General features: G+C 33.1%; 1 protein-coding gene across 36 annotated transcripts in view; it reads right to left on the reverse strand.

Annotated features, from left to right (window-relative positions):
- The window catches only part of SOX6 (SRY-box transcription factor 6), a 665,863-nt gene that overhangs the window by 228,868 nt on the left and 416,551 nt on the right, over positions 1 to 20,444 (reverse strand). The gene's annotated exons all lie outside the window — the stretch shown is intronic.

The raw sequence follows: 20,444 nt of genomic DNA on the forward strand, positions 1-20,444 counted from the left end.
AAGCGAGGTGTACCCCATTTTTTTGGTACCATATCAGTGACCAGGTCTGTTCAAGAACCTTCATGCCAAAGTCAAAAACCAGTTCCTCGGCAGCCCAGGTGGTTCAGCGGTTTAGTGCCGCCTTTGGCCCAGGGCGTGATCCTGGAAACATGGAATCGAGTCCCAAGTCGGGCAGCATGGAACCTGCTTCTCACTCTGCCTCTCTCTCTGTGTGTCTCTCATGAATAAATAAACTCTTAAAAAAAAATTAGTACCTTTGAACAAAGGGATTTGGATTTTCCTCTAGAAACCACAAAATTGAGTGGGAGTGATTCTCAGGGGCATGGGTTTAAGATATTAGAGAAAAGTTAGATACCAACATAAATGAAAATGGTTCTCCTTTTCTCTGATACTTGAATTTTCTTTGACAAGGGAAAAACCTGTATTTTATTCCATTTTTCTTAGCATGTCTAATGTCTCCCTCTCTATCTTTCCTTGTGTGTTGTTTTTGTCTTTCTGTGACACACACTTAAACACACAAAATCTGTATTAAAAACAATGAAAAATAGCACTGAAAATGGGAAGAACCTTGTGGACAGTTTGAAGAAAGAAATATAGAAGGATCAACTTTCCCAACAGCCATCAGTGGAGATGAGGTAATTTCAAGTAACTTACAAAAACCAATATACTTCACCTAGCATACAGTATACATGTGAGAAAAATAGATTTTAATATAATTTCAGCAGTTTATACATAAGTTATGATCCATTCCAACAGGATTTTAACAGATGTTCCTTGGTGAAAAAAAAAATCTCTGTATTTATTGCAACATATGCAAATTGGTAAAAAAAATATGAACACCAATTTCAAAATTAACTTCATATAATACAATTCTTCCATCAAAAATCCTATTTTCAGAAACCTCCCTAAATTTGACATAATATCAATTTTTTTTACTTCTTTAATGTATACTGTATTAGAGATGTCTTATTACAGACACTTGAAGATTCCACATTTTGACAGTGTTAGAACTCTCCAAAACTAGCCTTTATGACTAGTATAATATAGAACATTGTCAAATAGAGTTTTCTGTCATAATATAAGTGTTCTATATCTTTGCTGCCCAATACAGTAGCCACTGATCACATGTGGTAATAAATATTTGATATGTGGTTCATCTGATTGAGGAACTAAATTCTAATTTTATTTTAATTGATTTGAATTTATTAAATAGCCAACATGTGGTGAATAACTTCTATATTGGGCAACAGAGATTTAGTGTAATACAGAAAAAATCTTCCTTTCATCTAGCTATACCAAGCAGATAACTAGAACTAAGCAATCTCTACTCTAGGATCAGAGGTCACATGACTCTCATATCAGCACCACTGGTAGTAATCTATTTCTTGCTCCCTATCAGTGCTGAATTACTGGGTGCCTACTATCCAGAGCTTCTTCTGTATCTTATGTCCTGATTCCCATTTTTAGCAGAGTTTACCCTTTGACTCTTGTTATCTAACCTATGGGTGCTTGGATACCTGGATACTAGGTGCTTCATGTTCCTAATTTGTGTCCTTGGGCATCTCTGCTTGCTAGCTCACTTACAGTGACTCAGCCACATCAATAACCATTATGCCCCAGCTCTTGCGATGCTAGTGTTGATTGGCTACATGCTATTTCCTGCCAAAAGATTCAATATTCATATCCTCATTCATGACTTTAGCCAGAATTAAGGTATCTGTCTAACCTATGAGATTTTTTAAGCACACTCCTGGGTCTGATTTCTCTTGGCCTTCTTCTCAAGAAATGAAAATTGTTTATTTGGAAACTGTTTAAGATAATCTAGTAACTTAATCCTCTAAATAACAGTGACCTCTATACATCCTCGTATTCAAAACACTTGTTTTTCCACTAGTACCAGCTATTTCATTTTCCTGATGAGCAAAGAACAAAGCTGATTTCTAAAATATCTGCAGAGATATCAGAAAATTGTAGTATGAATTGAAAGAACTTTGAGACAAATACTTAATAGATTCCAGTGTGTGATACATTTTGCAGGCATAATAGTAAGTGGTCATTGTAAGTGAAAGATGACAATCTTCCCTTCACTATTTTTCCTAACTTTAATTATTAACCACAGTATAATTTATTATTAAAATTCTATTCATGGCTCATAAATTTTTGCAGTAGACACACAAAAATACATGTCACTATGCTAGAAATGTAAGGATACTAGTAGTCTAGACAGCATCCAGAGTTTCTAAAGTTTATGTCCTACAATTATTCTCCTGATATATCTAGGCACTCTGTTAACTGTCTAATAACCAGAGATGATTCACTGTTGAATTATAGAGCATATTACCCTAAGAAAAAACAGAATAATATTAAATAATCCTTGACAGCAAATAAAAATCCAAAGTACAGGGCAGCCCTGGTGGCCCAGGGCGCCGCCTTCAGCCCCGGGGCGTGATCCTGGAGACCCGGGATAGAGTCCCACATCAGGCTCCCTCCATGGAGCCTGCTTCTCCCTCTGTCTGTGTCTCTGCTTCTCTCTCTCTCTCTCCCCATGTCTCTCATGAATAAATAAATAAAATCTTTAAAAAAAAATCCAAAGTACACCAAAACCCCCCATTGATCTCAAAAAAAAGTAATTTGTTTTTGTTGTTTGTCTGATTTTGTTTTTGTTTTTCTGTTTGCTTAGCTCAAAGAGACTTGGGAGACTTGGAAAAATCCATAAGGAAAGGGATCCCAATAATGACCAGAAGAGATATTAGCACATCTTGGTGGAAAGAGCATAAACTTGAAGCATCGTATAGTCCTCCATTCAAAACCTGGATTGTCCATTATTATCTTGTGTCTTCAGAAACATTTTCCTGAGCCTCTGTTCCTTCCTTTGCAAAAGGAGGATAATGATGCTGACCTCATGCCATTGGTTTGAGGATTAAGTAAGATAAAATAAACAAAAGCATCGTGACACACAGTATTTGCTCAGTAAATGTTAGTCTTTGCTTTTGACAGCACCCTCCTCTCTTGCTCCTCTGTAGGTCTTTAAAGACCTATCTTAAAAAAAACTTTTTAAAAAAGGAATTTCTCATGTCTGACTGGTGGAAAATATGAAATATTGTAAACTCCACAAAGGCTAACACAATGGGGGGCAAATAGTAAGCACTAAAAAAGATTTGTTGATTGATTGAGATTCTATAAATGCATTCCTTCTTGAAAGCAGAGGGATGGATGAGATGAATTCTAGAGATCCCTCCCTGGTTAGTAAGAAAGTTTCTGTCAGTGTCAACCACAATAAATTCAACATGAAGGCAAAAAGGAATTTTTTTTTCTGTTCCTACTTCTGGTTTTCTTTATGAAATACAATACAGAAAATCTCCTCAGAGTCATTCTTGCAATCTTAAGTAAACTCTTCTTTCTAACTGAAAAAAAATCACAACTAGTTTTGTCCAGTATTTCAATTCATCTCATTCATCACTTCTTACTCATTTGTTTCTTGGTCATTAATTCTGATTCCACTCAGACAAGCCTTTGTAAATATTTAAAAGATGGTCCTGGTAGAGAGAGCACCATATCCAGTAGTGGTGATCCCCTCCTCTTCTTCCTGACACCAACACTGAATAATATGCAAAAAGGAAGACCAGGATAAGTAATGATTACTCCAGTAAAATGCTTTTCAGCATCCATCTGGGACAGCAACCCTAAACTGTGATAGTCATGGCTGAGAAATATACAGTCAACCGTGGAGATTACAGCAGGGCCATCATGCTTCAAGGCAAATGCCTACGTCACTAAACTATGGCTGGAAAAATAAAAGAGCTTCTTTCAGTAACCAGTCAACAAGAAATCCAGGACTCTCAATGGATATGAAAGCCTGTGTTTAAGTAAAACCACAGAATGGTTGTGCCCATTTCATTTTCTTTAGCTTTCTTAATAAACTTCTATTTATGCTCCCTTGATGTTACCAACTTAAACTTTAGGTTCTCAGTAGGTTTTCCCACATTTCAGCATGGAAAAACTTCTAGCCATGTAGATTTACGTAAAGCACTCTTTGTATCCTTCACTGTCTCTTGAAATCTTGCAACCCAAGCACAACAGCTGCATATTTAAAAAGTAGAGGTGGTTTTACTAACTTGAGTAAAAAGTATTCTTGGGTCCAGATAAAACTAAAGTTTTTCATTAATAACTATATTAGCTGGAATGTGCCATAGATGCATTTCGAAGTAGTAAAAACCTACCTGTTTATAATACGGTGTGTGTGTGTGTGTGTGTGTGTGTGTGTGTATAAACACACATATATACATATGTATGTATATATATTCTTTGAAATTAAAAAAGAAGTTTAAATCTTCATTTTAAAAGGATGATTATGAGCCAATTTTACAAAGGTCTTTCATTGTAAAGATCTTTAGATGTCTCCTACAATCACTGTTCCATAAATAACCACATTTCTAACAAATCTTAAAATCAGACTGCTCTCAATAGAAATCTGACATTTTTCTTCAATAATCTCTGCTTCTGAGTCTATTTGAAAAGTTGGTCAAAGACAGGAGCCATGTGCACATGTATGGTTTTGATTCCATCTATACTCCTTCCCTAATTCTTGTGGCTTGGACCCATTCCAGGTGCTCTGACTTACCCTGTGGTTTGTATTTGAGATCCCCTTTCTGACTCATTGCATTCTTCTGATTGACAAACAGATTTAGATTTGAAAACAAACAGTTACCTGCCTGTAATTGGTTTCTAACAGCTGCACTGTTGTAGCACTTCTTAACCACAGTGAAGGTGCCTCCTAGAGAAGATTCCTATTTAGTGCACAGGGGCACGTGCATGTGTGCATATGTGTGTGTGTGTGCGTGTGTGTGTGTATGTGTGTGTGTAGGGTTCCTGCACTTGGTTTTGTTCGCTCTTGTTCATTTTTGTTTTTTTTTTTTTTCATTTGTTTGATTGCTTAATTTTTACCATTTGGGAGTCTTTGTTGTTCCCCAAAATACTCAGTAATTTTTGTGTATGTGACTTATACACTATTATTCCGAAATTTATATTTGTATTTTTTAACCCTCCACACATTAAATTTAAATAAGAATACCATGGATTTTTAACTTTTTAAGCTTTATGTGACTTTTAATTGAGCTTAAAAAGTCTTCAAAGAAAAAGTGACTTCTTTTTTATTGATTTAATATGAAGCAGAATACTATTTTATTGGTAGATTAAAATGTTAGGCTAGAAGCAATAAACTATTACTATATTTTTAGTAGTTTGTCTCATAATGTCAACTGAATTATGTGAAATGTATCAAACTAGTTACAGTATAAGCTACAACTTACATACTACAAACAATTGCAACTCCCTCAACATATCAGAATAAGAGACTGGGACTTTGCATTTTAAAATTCCTGTGGAAATCAAATGTATTTTAAGTATCAGCTCTGATTATTTAATCAGACAACTTGCATTTTGCCCTGGCTAATTTTGAAGGCTGATAATATTTTACTCATAAAAATAATTGTGCACCTGTTGTGATGGAAGCCTAGTTAAACAAATGTTAATAGGAATGTAACTCTTAACTTTAAGCATAAGAACACAGGTCTCTCATTACTATTACATGAAGAAACATATTTTTAAAGCCATGGGATCGATCTCATTTTAAATCTCATCTCTTCCTTAGCCCTAGAGAGATGTTTAAGAATATTATTAAAACATGCACAATGAATAGTTGCGTATTAACTTGAAAGGGAACCCAGATGATGTCTACTGCACAAAATGGATATGGAGTTCCTTCTTCCCACTTAATACCTATGTCCTTCTGTCTTACTCTATTCCCGGCCAAACCATTTTTTTTTTTTATGATATTGAATCATTTCTGAGAAATGTGTGCATTTTTCTTACCAGCTGGTGATCAAAGAAGAAGATAAAAAGTGGGCCTACAAAAGCTGCACCCCTCTTACACTCTTCTTATTTTCAGACTCTTTCAGCATTACAGATCTTTTTCAGGACCCCAATTCTCTGAGCTTTAAAAAAGGCCTGGCGCTCGCGGAAAAGACAGACTTTCCCTCTGTGGATTCTACCATTTTGTGAAGACTTTTAAGAGCTACCAACTTAGGTCTATTCAATTCATTTCCAGGTGTAATCAGCTCTTAAGTACTGAAAAGAGGCTGGAGGAAAAAGAATTTGTCTTAAGTTAAACAAGCTGAATTTTGAGCTCAGTTATACCCATCTCTTATTGACTTCTGTAAGAAGCAATTGGCCCAGAGTCTTTAAGGTTATACTTAAAAGGTAATTTTATTCAAAATTACCTAAACTTTTGAACCCTATCTCTTATAATGCTGGTTCATTTTAATTTTATTTTGGTTAGTGCAATACAAGTTTATAAGCAGAGTTCAGAAAATGTGTGCATTTTTTAAATGACCTAAATTCTCTGTAGTTTTCTTTTTCAATAGTTTAATGCAGACATTTGGATTGAAGGGGAATCACAAATAAACGGAATAATTGCATCAAATTTCCTCAGTGCATTAAATATGCACTCAGTGGTAATTACCAACAGTAGCAACACATTTAAAAATGTAGAGAATAATGTACAATTTATGCCTATTTCAAGGGTCTTATTCATGAAAACACCATTTGGATGAAAATACACACATTTTATTAAGTGGTTAGCCTTAGATTTTTTTTTTTTAATTCAGACAAATGACTTAAATAGTAAGTGTGTGGGAGGTCTAGTAGTATGGGCCAGCTCTTAATGTGACATATATATCCCATAAGAATTTGGTCAAGAACTGACTCTACAGCAAAGAAATATGGTATACCCTGGCACCTAGGATGCCAGAAGCAGAGCATTCCTGGGCCTATAAACAGCAATGAGATTATTACTATACCATGTATTTTTTTTCCAAGACTCCACTGTATATAAATGTTGTCACAAATGTATACTTTTAAACTTTTTACATTTATTCAAAAAAAAAAGAAGAAGACTGAAGTGAAATAAAGGCCTAGCTTACCTGAAAAATGTAAGCTTATTGTTAGTAAAGTGGTTATCATTTTTTGGTTAAGCCAACACTGGGGACATAGACTAGACTGTAAATTTGACATGGGTAATAACACTGATCTCTTGGAGTATTAGAACTTCCTCTCAACTTATACATATCTAATCATTTCCTATGAAATAATTTGTGCTACAAGAAGTACTAAATGGTTCCAGGCCCCTACGGGCAGCACATAGCTCCTCTTATTCCCTATTCCTACTGGCAAACTACTATTTACAAAAGACTTATTCTGTTAGTCATTTTACAAACACTGACAATAATCCTGAAGTGCATGTATGTTTTTTTTTTTCACTTTGAAGGTTAGAAAGATGAGAGTAAAATGTTAAATAAATTGTCCAATTTATACCATGATTCAAACCCACATCTGATCAACTCTACACCTCATGTTTAATATACCACAATTCCTATTCCAGAGAAGAATGCAACTTCTTTAAGCCAGTAACTTCATTCAGAGTCTTCATAGAATCTTTGAATTCTTAAATATAATGGATTTGCTTTGTAGTTATTACTAATAAATTGATTATTTAAGTATGTGTGTATGTATGTATTTTAAGGTTCTAGTCCAGTGGTTCTCAAAGTGTGGTTTATGAACACATTGGAGTCCCAAAGAACTCTCCAAGGTCTCCCTGAGGTCAATACTGTTTTCATAGTAATAATAAGGCATTAGTTGCATGTTACAGTGCTGACATGTGCACTGACAATGCAAATGAAATAGTGGGTTAAAACAGCTGGTCCCCTCCTTTAAACACCTGAATTAAAGGCACCTAACTCTACTAGTAGTCATTGTATTCTTCACCATCACAGTTGTAGTAAAACAAAAAATTCTGTTTCAATTAAGAATTTCTTTGATGAAACAATTATATTAAGTAATGACTTTAAAGTACACATATTTTTAAGTTCTTTTTAAAGTTTATTTATCTATTTATTTATTTTTAAAGATTTCATTTATTTATTCATGAGAACACAGAGAGAGGCAGAGACACAAGCAGAGGGAGAAGCAGACTCTATGCAGGGAGCCCGATGCGGGACTCAGTCCTGGAACTCCAGGATCATGCCTTGGGCTGAAGGCAGGCGCTAAACTGCTGAGCCACCCAGGTGTCCCTATTTATCTGGACAATGTGGGGCTTAAACTCACAACCCCAAAATCAAGAGCTGCATGCTCCTCCAAATGAGCCAACCAGGTGCTCCATAAGTACACATATTTTTAATATTCTGTGTGATGAGGGGCACCTGGCTGGCTTAGTCAGTAGAGCATGCAACTCTTGATCTTGAGTTAGAAGACTCCTGATTATAGAGTTTTTTAAAAAGCTCTTAATATTCTGTGTGATGACCACTTATTATTATCTAAGTATACTAGTTGTCTCAATGAAAATCACTTGTGCTACTGTTTGAGTTGCAACTTGAAATTTTTTTTTTTTGCAACTTGAAGTTTTTCATAGCTTTTTGCATAGAAATCCAGTTTTATTTAAAAGAACAAGACAAAATACCCTTATTTGTACTTTATTATTTAGAAAGTGAGCCTCTCACTTCAAAAAGTAACTGATAGGGTGACTGGGTGATGGGCATTGAGGGGGGCACTTGATGGGATGAGCACTGGGTGTTATTCTATATGTTGGCAAATTGAACACCAATAAAAAATAAATTTATAAAAAAATAACTGATAGTGTTAGTTAAAATAATATAATTTGAACTTTCAAGGAAAAAATAGATTTTTGGAAAATTTCTCTCTACCATCATTAACATGACAGTTTTCAAATACTTAAAAAAATTTCTAATAAGATTAAGGGTAATATTGATGAATGTGATTTTTTGATACTATCTGATGGAATATGCCAACCTAAGGAAGAGATGCATAACTCAGTGAAACAATATAATCTAAAAGACCAGTGCATGCCAGTACAAAATCATGCATGGAACAAATGATTCAAAGTTCAAATTGGACCAATGGATTTTAATAACTTTTAATGTAAAAGTATTAAAAGTTCATTGATATGGTTTGGGATTCTACATTGGACCTACCAATGTGAAATTTGATGTAGTATCAGAGAATATTCACAACTATCTGAAAAGGCTGCAAGACACTTTTCCCTTTGTCAACTACATAGCAATATTAGGATAGCTTTTCTTCATATACTTCAATCAAAACATATCAAACGGATTGAATGCAAAAGATATGGGAGAGTCTGGCTATCTTGTATTAAACCATACATTAAAGAGATTTGCAAAAATGTAAAAGAATGCCATCCTTCTCATTAAATTACTTTTACTTTAGGAAATATAGTTATTCTTCATACAAGTAAGTTTTTATGTTAATATGTAGCAGACTTAATTTTACAACTTTTTAAAAGTTTTTTTTTTTTTCTTAATTTATTAGAGAAAGCAAGAGTGAAAGAGAGAGAGAGGGAAAGAACATGAGTTGGGGAAAGGGGCAGATTGGGAAAGGGAGAAGCAGACCCCCACTGAGGAGAGAGCCCAACTGTGGGTCTGGATCCCAGGATCATGACCTGAGCTGAAGGCAAATGCTCAACCACCTGAGCCACCCAGTTGCCCCTTTATTTTATAACTTTTAAGTGAATTAAATATTTTTAATTTCTCAGATTTAATTTCTAACACAATTAACTATTAATAGATATACCACAGAAGCAAAAGAATTTTAGAATTTTCCATACACTTTAAGACTTCTGAGATCAAAAAGTTTGAGGACTCAGTTTATCATTTCATCAGTAAATATTTATTATTTCAAGTGCTTTAACTCTGCCAAGTGTTGTTGCCTACCCATAATACTTGTGGATCCCTACTCTATACTATGTGAAATACTACATATTTTCTCTCTAATCTTCTCAACAAAATCTAAAGCCAGGAAAGCAGTATTATCCATATTCTCTTATACAAATAAGGAAAAAATCCTTTCATTTTCATTGAAGACTGCAGTCTTTTTTTAAAAAAAGTCTTTTGTATTGAAAAACCAATGCATATACATGGCTTTAAAAAAAACAAACTACAGTACAAACTATACAGTACAAGCTTAACAATCAGCCTGTCTCATACTTTTTATTTTTTACTTCATAGTCAACCTCTGTTAACAGTTTAATTATTAAATATCCTTCCAGCAGTTTTCTGTGTATATATAATTTTCCACACAAACTGGAGTGTATACTCTCCTTGGCTTTATTTTGTCATTCTTTATAGCTCCAGACATGTTACCCTTATTAGGACAACCAATTATTCAGGTAACATGGAGATGCTATGCCAGAAGTCTCTGAATCAGTGACCCCATTTCTCCTACAACAATGCAGAGTCAGTCAGACTTAAATTTATGTCCTGTAAGGTATTTTCACTTGATAGTCAGCTTTGCTTATCTCTTCATTGAGATTAGAAGATGCTACTAAAAAATGGGACTAAATTCACCATTCAAAATGTTGTGAAATCAGCATTCCAAGTTATAGAAGAAATTTCTTTCAATTTGCCCAAACACATTTCACTTCCAGATTCCCACTGTTTTTCCGTTACCCTGTCATCTCTCATTCTGCTATGAACCATACCCCAATCTACAGGTGTGTATTAAGGTATGTATATGTGGTTGGATATTAAAGGCCATTTTCAATTCAGGGTTTGTACTCTAATACTGAAAAAAAAATCGTTTGTATTCAATGAAATATGAGCTAGGTTGATAGAGAAAGGTTCCACCATAAGCCAAAGTCTAACACACATCATTAAAGCTTTAGTATGTTTTCACTAATTCCACACAGGAGGATTACAGATGTCCTGCTAGCTACCATTTCCTGGTAAGCAATCTGAATGGCTTCCAGGAAATTGCTAATGACCTTCATTTTACTTAAAATCTAGGCTGCAATTAGTAATAGTTTTCCTTCTCCATGCTGGTTATAATGTTTATTTTCATCACAGCAATCAGGAAGAAAAAAGTGAAATGTCTTGTTTTTGAATTATATCAAAATGTATTCTCTTTTATTTCGGTATGTCACCAAATAGACTAATACATATTTAATGTAATCATAATTGTGTAAAAATACTTTGGATCTTTTTTATTTCTAACCACTTTTGCCTCCTTTCCCACTCCAGACTGTAGTTATTGCTAAAATTAGCATTTTAGGATGGAATCAATAGAAATACTTTGCAATTGTTGACTATTTTTATATAGAACATTTATAAAACTGAAATTTTTAAACTAGATATGATTTTAAAGTAAAGTTCTATGTTTTTAATTATAATATCTACCAAAAAAGTTTTAGATTTTTATTCAATGAATTTAAGACATGATGATGTGGTCAATGTAATAATAACAAAGAACAACTTTATCCAGGGTTATATTTATAACCAGAATTTGTTACTAAATTTCAGCATTTTCTTTTATGTAAACATTGATTTCACTAATTAGATCCAACTGATCTTTTCCCCAACATATCGATTTCTTTTAATCCCAACAGTTAACAGTGATTCTACTGTATCACAATACTTTAGGCCTTAATCATATAGTATTAATTTTTACCAGTAGCTTTTGTTTGGATTTTAATTAAGAAGACCTTGTGTCTCCAAACCCAAGAGGGGAGAGGTTTTAATTGCTTGTATGTATATCACACAGACTTCAAAAGAAGTAAAAGATGTTTATAACAGAGTACAAAGGAAAGCTTTGAAATGCTTACATTCATGCCAAGTATAATTTTAAAAACTATGGGTATTGCTTTTATAACGCATATATCTATAAAACTAGCTGTGATATGTATTCACTACTAGTAAAAGGAGTTCATGGGTTCAGAAATAATAACTCACTATTGATTACAACACAACCAAAAGTCTATGTGAAATGAGATAAGCATGCTATTCTGGGGGAATATAAAATTTCCACCTTAGTAATAAACTATGTAATTGAAAGTGGTAACTTCTCTTTTCTGGATATTGGGATCCCTACATGAAAAATAAAAGGTTTGATTTCATAATATGCAAAGGTTCTTCAGTTCTAATCTTTCAAGATTCTATGATTCTAGATATTAATCTGAAGTTCTATAATTATAAAGATTTATACAGAAAATAGTGACACTGTACCACATTATTCCATACAAACAGGAAAGTGAAGAAAATTACATGTGCTCCCAGTCCCTTTCACAAACTGGTCTCTAGAGCAATATAGCATTTGTCTTAGAAATAACAATTTAGGGGATTCCTAGGTGGCTCAGTGGTTTGGCGCCTGCCTTCAGCCCAGGGCATGATCCTGCAGTCCTGGGATTGAGTCCCACATCAGGCTCCCTGCATGGAGCCTGCTTCTCCCTCTGCCTGTGTCTTTGCCTCTCTTTCTGTGTCTCTCATGAATAAATAAATAAAATCTTAAAAAAAAGAAAGTATTTAAAATTTTCAAACTACATGAAATCTATACATTGATAGATTATTGTTTCAACCTTTTTTCCTATGAGGCAGCAAGAAACATTATGTATGTGAGCTTTGCTGACTTTATTAAAGTTGAAAAGTGGCAGATGATTCGCCTCTAAACACTTCCAGATTTTATTTAAATTCCCTCAGATGAAATTGCTTTAAGTTTATAAATGGAAATTCAAGAAAAATTCATTTATAAATGAATATGTAAAGCATACAGTCAGAGCTCTTGAAAAACCACTTTGGTCCTTTTGCGACTACCTACAACCCAAAACACAAGTAACTGAATCACTCTCCCTAAAAAACAGAGTTTTCTGTGGAAAGGGCAACATATGGAATGAGTACAGAGTACTTAGATATGGTTTGGGCCCTTACTAGAAAAGTGAACAAACTAGAAAGAGCATTGGCATTTAAGATAGTAATTTGGGATGCAGAACATTGATTCTATGGGAATGCTGTTAGATCCATTCTGGCCCTTTGGTGATAACAGCATTGCTTACTGTTACTTCAAGAATAACCTATACTATTTGATCTTCAAAGATCTACCATGCACTGGAAACAAAAACAAAAACAAAAACAAAAATATAACTTTTGTGTTCCTGTGCTGTCTTCCAGAGATTTATGTTTGTAATCAAAACTAAAAATGAAACCAGGCTCTCATTGGCACACAGAGGCAATATTATAATAAATTCACATTTTTAATTCAGTATTTGCACCAACCACAACTGTACTATGCCTGTACTATTTGATGCAACACAGTTCCTAATTGTACTTCTCTTAGTAACAACCCTAATGAAGTAACAAGGAGTAATGCTTAAAACCTTGAATAGTAAAGTATGGCAAGAGCATTTGGGCTCTAGAGCAAACTTAGACATATTAGTTGAATAACTGTAATAAGCAATTGTTTCTCAATAGTGGCTTTGAAAAACAATGGGAATTATTTGTAGAACTTTCCACTTAAAAGCATTTTCCTAATCAACATTTTTCCTACCAGAAAGAGACTGGCACTTTTCTAAGCTGCTGCAGAGTGTACCTACAAGCACATCTACCTTAATCCCTAAATGTAAATATTGCAATGATTAATCATAAATGACCAAGGAAGGAAAACACTATTTTCCTTATTTGGTTCATATCACATAATTATTTTTTTGTCTCTCATATCATCTGTGTGTTTGACAAACACAAGCACAAACAGTTTGTGCTAACTCAAACAACCAGCATTACTGTTTCTCTGGCACACTGCCCAGGGAGGCGCCTTCACACCAAGGAGATGCCAGCCACAGCATAGAGGGGCATGTGTGCAAAACAGGGAAGCTGGCTAAGATTCTCTTACATAAACCACAGAAGATTAGGTTTATCCGTGGAGGCAGAGGCTGATTCCCTAATGCTCTAGATTTCATTTGGTATGTCACAATTGCATTTAGAAATGTTTCTTGACCATACCAATCTGGGCATCCTCACTTCTTTGGTACAACTCAAACATAAATACAAATGGGTTATGGACTCTATTAGTAATTCAGTTTTACCTTCTACCATATGATTCTCCCTCTCTCACATTCAAGTATAGACCAAGATAAAAGCTTCTATATAGAGAAACTGTATTACCTATCCCCCTTCCTGCTTTGCGATACTGCTTCACTTATATAGAAAAGGGTAAAAGGGGAACTGTTTTGGGGTTGTATATTGTGGGAGAGAGGAACAATCCAGAGTCTATATTTTTCCCTTACCCCACTGCAGAAGTATAATATTTTGAAGAATTTGAGAATTAGTCTGTATTGCATTAAACAGAGGAGGCAGGACTCAAAACCTGCGTCCACAACTCTTGACTGACCCCACACAAGCCACTTAATTTTTCTCAGTCTCATTTTACTCATATGTAAAATCAATATAATAATATTTTCCTCAATAGGCTATTATAAAAGGATCAAATAAAGCAATATAGATGTTTTAGTACCTTTTTTTCCTTTGTAAACAACAAATTATCTCACAAAAATACTTATTAATTACTTCTTGACAGAAAATAATGTTTTGAAGATTAGTCTTATAATTAAGAAAATATAGTAAACACTGGTACTACTTTTGAGGAAGCCTTAGGAGGTCATGAAGATAACATTCCACCAGAGTAGGAATACCCTCTAATATCCTCTGTAACATCTCCATTTAAAATTTTCCACAGCACAATTTCCAGATGTTATTTTATTAATTCATCCATTCATTCAACAAATATTTCTTGAACACCTAGTATATCTGAGGTATTCTCTGTTAATGTAGTCTAACCATCTCATGTCAGATAGAGACATTCATTGTTCCTAAGTTCCTGGCACTGGCATTGAGAATAATTTCCCTATTTCCTAACTCCCTAAAACCCAAAACAAATCTTAATCTCTTCTCCTCAACAAAACTTCAATCAACCAATTTACAGCAGGTCAAACTTCCCTAGATCTTTAATTACCGGTCATATTAAATGCTCGAGACTCTTCACCATTGCAGCAACTTTTGACAAATTCTAATTTGAAAATAGACCCCTTGAAAATATGGCACCCCAATTAGAACACAATACTTCAGAAACAACCAGACCAAAACAAAATTCTAATCACTTTATATTTCGTTTAAGTTCTTAATAATAGTTACTTAGGAATATTTGTGATGACATTAACCTGGTTTGAACATTGCTTTGAGATTACTGCTATTAAATTTATGCCATTTATAGCATTCTATCTTCAATTAATTCTGCTACTGGAAAGGAGCCTACTTATGAAAATATGGTGGTGGGTTAGGGATGGGATTTTCTTTTTAAAAATATTAGACAAGACCTAGATATAGACCCATTGAAAATCCATGATTCAGCATTTCTCAAACTTGAGCAATATTCCAACTCCTATTTAAAGGTTTCAAATATTGCTTTGCTTCATTTAGACAGTAAGATTTTAATTTTGAATCCACTTTTAAAAATATTTTATTTATTTATTTGAGAGAGAGAGAGAGTATGAGCAAGGGAAGGAAGAGGAAGAAGAACAAATAGACTCCATGCTGAGCGTGGAGCCCAAAGTGGGACTTGATCCCACAATCCCTAGGTCATGACCAGAGCTGAAATCAAGAGTCAAACACTGAACTGACAGCCACCCAGGTGCCCCAGCAGTCTTTTTTTTTTTTAAGTAGACTCTAGGAAGATTATTACTGTATTGCTTCTAAATATGTGGTCATCTTAAACTCACTAGATTTAAGATTCATTTTTAAATACTGTTCTTAACCATTCTACTGCCAACACTTAAATTTCCATTGGGCACCTAACCACCATAGAATTTTTAAGTAGTAATAATAAAAGTTATGTTTCCTTCCTTCCTGAGCTTTATTCCACTCTTGAATACAAAAGATGTAAAGTTAAGAATAAATATAAGAGAAAATAATGACTATGAGAATTCTAAAAGCTCAAATTTATGGGATGCATAAAGCTACTTCTACAAATATATTCATGGCCAAAAGTACCTTTATTATTAAAGAAACATTATTTAAATTGAAGTATTCAGTTTAGGAACTTAGAGGGTATCAGAAACAAACAAACAAAAAAAGGATAAGGAAAAAGCAAAGGAGAGATAATATAGGTAAAACCAAGATGAAGTAGTTGGCATTCTGAAAAGCAGTAGAATTGAGAAATAAATCTAAAAACTGGATACTTACTGGGGTGTTGGGAGGAAAGATAAATAGAAAAACTACTGGCAAGTAAAATTGAGGGGCAAAAGGGACAGAACACAAATACGCAAAATTTAAAATGGAATACAAAACAGCAAATAAAAACTTAAAATAAGTGATCTTGCATTTTATACCAATACTAATGCATTTGAAAATCTCAGTGAAACTTACAATTTTCTAGGAAATTTTTTTCCTGGAAAAACTGACTTAAAGAGAAATAGAAAATGTAGAAAAAAAAACAATTATTACCAAAGAAAACTCTAGTCCTAGATGTTTTATAAGCATATTCTTTCAGAATTTCAAGGAATAAGTAATTCTCATGCTATCTAGTCAATACATAGCCTAAAAAAGGAGGGAAAGCTTTCTAGTTCAACCACAAACTCTGGTACTAAAAATTAACAAAGATAGTACAAATAAAGAAAAACACAAACTAATCTCATATATGATGACAGATGCAAAAATAACAACTGTAATATGAGCAAATAAAATTATTCGGTACATTAAAATAAGACTACACCATGACTAATCAGGGTTTATTTCATCAGTAAATTTGTAAAACAAAAATCAATAAGATATACCATAAAATAAAATGGAATTTCTCATAGAAATTCCTAATAATCTATGACTAGAATGTTTTTTCACTAACAAAGAATGTCTTAAATATCTTAATACTTGGTGATGAAATATTAAAAACAATTCCATAAATTAAAAACTGCACAAAATACTTGCCATCATGTGTATTACTTACTATCATTCTTGATATTCTAGGCAGTGTAATATGAGAAGGGATAAATAAGGGACATATAACTTCCATAAAAGAGAAAACATATCAGCTGAAATATGACTAGAGCTAGTAAGTTCAAGAAAGAGGAAAGTTAAAAGTGAACCAACAAAATTCACTAGCATTCCTAAATGTGGTAACAAAAGGGAAACAGAATGGAGAATATCACATCCACAAGAGCAAGCAAAAATATTAAACATTATAGAGAAAACATCAAAAGAAACATGCAGAATCTATATTTAAAAAACAAATTGTTGAGTGACATAAAAGGATAAATGATTTTAAATAAAAAGATTCATTATTATAAAGATGTCACTTGACCCTATAATTTCACATACATATAATATAACCTTTCAAAAAAGTATTTTATTTTAATTAATACTTAAAGTAAGCCTAAAATAAACTTTAAAGAAGCATGCAGACACCTTAAAGAAAATTATTAATGTGATCTTGCAAATTTACTTTTCAAAGATACTATAAAGCTATAGTGATTAATATAGCACAATATTAATAAAAGTTTAGATAGATCAATAGGCTCGAACCAAAAACTGAGAAATGGTTTCAAATATGCAATCAGTATGATAAAAGATGTTTTATCAAGTTAGAAGAGATAAGATGGGGTATTTAATAAATGATACAGAGTTATTTGGTTAACAGTTTAAGAAAAAAAATTAAGTTGTATTTCTAGTTGAAATTATACATCAAAATGTATTCAAGAGGAATTAAAGAGTTAAATGAATAAAACTATAGTAAAAAATTTGGAATAAAATATAATAGAGTGGGAGAAGCTTTTCTAAACAAACCCCGAACATGAAAGAGCATTAAAAGGGAGAGAAAGATTTGACAATAAAAAACAGTAAAATAAAAGAAAATGATAAGATGTAACATGTATGACAGATAAAGGTGAATACCATTAAAATATACACTGAGAGTATCACCAAACCATAAGAACTAGACAAATCCTTTAAAGGAAAAATGGACAAAAAACATAAATAGTCAATTCTCAAAGGAAGAGACATTTAACGCAAGTTAATTTATGTCAAATGCTTCATTCTCAGTAATAATTAAAGAAGTTCAAATTAAATCCGCAGTAGTGTATCATTTTCCCCTATCAAAACTGGCAAGAAATTTTTAAAGTAATAATACTTGTCATTGAGGGCAAGAGAATACTTGCAGATACTGTTGGTGAGAGCAGAACACTATACCCTTTCTGCAAGGGCAGTTTGGCAGTATGAATCAAGACTTTTTTAAAAAGAACACATGCTTTGACAGGAGTCTCACTTTTTAGGAAAATATCCTAAGAAAATAACCACCAATTAATACTAAAAATTATTTAAAAGTTATGCATATTCAAATTTTTCTTTATAAAGACAAATAATAAAAAACTATTTAAATGTTGAATAAAAGACTCAGTTAAATTATGAGAACTTCACTTTGTTCAATACTTTCTGTAAATAAAAATAGCATTTAGGATGACTTAATCACAAGGAAATTCATAATATATCAAGTCAGAAGAACAGATTATAAAAGGATGATTCTGATTTTAAGGAAAAAAATTAACAATTATGTAGAGTAAATTAAAATGAAAAATTTAGTAAGAATCTTATCTCCTAGGCTCATGCATTAATTAAAATGGAAAAGGGCAAAAAAAACAGAATTCATTAATTAACTAATTATTTTATTTTGTATTTCTATATTTTTATAATAAATATGTAATGAGGGAATTTGTTGTAAACTCATTCATAACATATTTTGTAATGAGAGAAAAATAATAAGAGGTACTAAAAATGCAATAGTGCTTGAGATATAAAATACTGATAACCCACAATAGTATGTATTTCTTGCAAATAGTATTTAAATCACTTTAGAATTTCAGAATAATTGTAACTAAGTTAGGTGGATAATAACTGGCCTGATCTCATCTACAGGAAAAATGCATGTTGAGTTTTAGCAGTAGTTGAAACAAGCTATCTGAATACAATTTAAACTACATTTTATTTCAGTTCTTATTATATTATTGGTATGTCTTCTATGTAACAGTTATGGTGACACAAAGGTTTAGGATGTAAAAAGAAACAATTATATAGAGTAAATCACAATGAAAAATTTAGGAAAAATCCAAAAAAAAAAGAGAAAAATTTAGTAAAAATCCTTATCTCCTATGCTCCTAAAACTGAGAGTAGCACACAAATGAAAGTTCACATATCACATATAGAATCCAGAAAAAAAGTTAAAGAATTTGAAAAACCTAATTTTGCATGTGTTTTTGCTTTCAAGATTTAGTTGACTATCTAAGGCTAGTACAGTTTTTGCATTGTAAATTCATAATCAAAATGAAAAGTAAAGAAATATGGAAAGGGGGTTGAGAAGGAGAAGATAACCCAAAGCATAAAAAGTTGATGCTGAATCATAACATAATAAAATGTTAGCTTCCACATTACTAAGAAAAAGCAAGACCCCCATCATTCATGCTGGCAAAAGCTTGCCTTTGCATAAACCATTTCTGTTCTCACTGTTGTAAAACCAATGACTTTGGAAAGGATAGAAAACACAGAATGACGTGCAAAGTAGCACACAACATGTTATTGCAGCTGGATAGAGAATATGTCACTAATGACTTTCTTTCTACCCGTCAGTTATAAGTTAAGTTTTTTCCCTCCAAAATAGCAAATGGCCTTTATGAGTACAGAACAGAAGCCATGAAATGCAAAATAATATCCAATTTCCACAAAATTTTAATACTGTATTAGTTAATGGAATAAATTATTAATTATTCCCTGGAAAAGAGATGACTTCCTTTTGTCTTCATTTGAATTGACACAACATTCCTGAACACTAGGCAATTTTCTGTAATAAATTAAAAATAACATTTTCACCAGATAGATATTGCCAGATGTTTATCTTAAATGAGATTAATCCATGACCAATAGGCAGATTTACCTGAAGTTGTTTGATAATTCAGAAAACTAATCTAAGTTCCCAAATTGTTAACGCAAATCGGAGTGATGCCTCTTTGTTGATGAGACAACCAATAGAATTAATTAATGGCCATTGATTCTTTTCATGATACCAAAACCAGTAAAACAGTACTTTAGCTCCACAAAAGCATCAACAAGAGAAAGTGGGGGAAGAAGAATAACTTCCTGACTGATAGGGAAACTTAATTTTGTAATGGTTCTTAACTTGACTCGAAATAATAACATCAATCACACTAAAGTCCTTCAGGACTAAAGGTGCTCATCCTCATCAGGGTCAGAGGTCATGAAAAGTTAGATCCTATGAAATCTGTTTGAGATTAATCAACCTATGATCCTGCGGGTATGCTAATGAAGACAGCAGCAACAATTTACTCTTATGAGCGGTTTCTAAGTGCCAGGAATTGTTCTAAAAACTTTACTTGTATTAATCCTCTTAATGAGCCTGTGAGGTAGGAACTCTTCCTCCCCTACTTTAGATACAAGGAATTCAAAACAGAAAAGTTCAGGGACTTGTCCAAGGTCACTCAGTTAGAAGGTGACAGAGCCAGGACTTAAGAAAGGTAATCAAGCCTCAGAATCCACCCA

This window comes from Canis lupus, chromosome 21, assembly GCF_003254725.2.
Source record: "Canis lupus dingo isolate Sandy chromosome 21, ASM325472v2, whole genome shotgun sequence".
NCBI classification, from domain to species: domain Eukaryota; kingdom Metazoa; phylum Chordata; class Mammalia; order Carnivora; family Canidae; genus Canis; species Canis lupus.